Source organism: Carlito syrichta, unplaced genomic scaffold, assembly GCF_000164805.1.
Source record: "Carlito syrichta isolate Samal-C Ts95f unplaced genomic scaffold, Tarsius_syrichta-2.0.1 Scaffold304212, whole genome shotgun sequence".
Lineage (NCBI taxonomy): Eukaryota > Metazoa > Chordata > Mammalia > Primates > Tarsiidae > Carlito > Carlito syrichta.
Window position 1 is genome coordinate 39,651 of NW_007248308.1, and position 1,214 is coordinate 40,864.

Consider the following 1,214-nt stretch of genomic DNA (forward strand, 5'->3'; position numbering starts at 1 on the left):
ATTGTTCTTTCTTCAACAAAATATCTTTCTAACTACAACCATATAGAAGAAGAAAAAGGTTGATTAAGGGAATAATTTGAAATATGTGAGGAGAAAATAAGGTTAAATAATACAAGTTTGTTTCTAACCAATTCTCTCATGAAGACTCAGTTTAAATATTGATCATCAAAAAATAAGCAAATTGTATTCCCGGCCTTAAATTATTATAGTGTCTTATTAAATAATGGAATGAGAGCTTATGGGAAAATAACTTCATTTTTATGTCATTTTGCTATGATTTTCTATTTGGGCTAATATCCCAAGTGTTTGGCTTGTTACAGGAACAAGCATCCTAGAAGTAATTATGCATTATTTCATCAATAAAAAATGCGTTAATGTCCATGCTCTGAGGCAATTTATCATATAGCCCTAGCAGAGAAGTTGGCAGGGGTACCTGGATATTCTTAATGTGCATATTTTATTAGGACAGCTCTCCTAATCTCATAGGATTTTGTTTGCGAAAGGACAGATTTGCGACTGCAGAGTTTCACTGTTTATCCAATTTTAAAACCCTGGACATGTTACAAAACAGCACATGGTCTTCCATCTGTTTGCTCTTTCTATGGATCTGTTTTCTGAAAAGATTGAAAAGATTTATTATGCTAAAAATATATTCTATTCTATACTTTTCAAGCCAAGCTAAGATCATTCATTTTCCAAACACTCTAGAATGAGGATTCACTCACTCTTAAATACTTTAAACTTAACAAGTCCCTCGTACTACTTAATGAAAAATCCCAAAATAAAACATACATTAGTAATAAGGCTGGTACCTTTTCCCTTCTAGCACTCAAAGGAAGATGAACATTTTTGATAGTTTGAAAACAGCTCCTTATCTTTCTTACTCTGCCTTATTCAAACTATGATAATAAAATACAATTAAACATAAATGCATGGATGCTGTACCTGCAGATGGAAGCCCATGTGCTGTTTCAGCATTAGTTTTCTCTGTTCAACCCTAACTTGGAAACACTTCTGGCAAGCTTCCTTCCATGATTCATTATAATTTCATTTGCCTTGTCATGGCTCTGCCCAGAGAAGATTCTGAATATATGTCCCCAAAGATAAAATTGTATCTGTTGAAAAGTGAAGTGAAGAGTTGAGTTAGTAATTTATTTTAGACAATACTGCCTAAATACTATCCCCCCAAATTTATGATTACTGGAGGCCTGAAT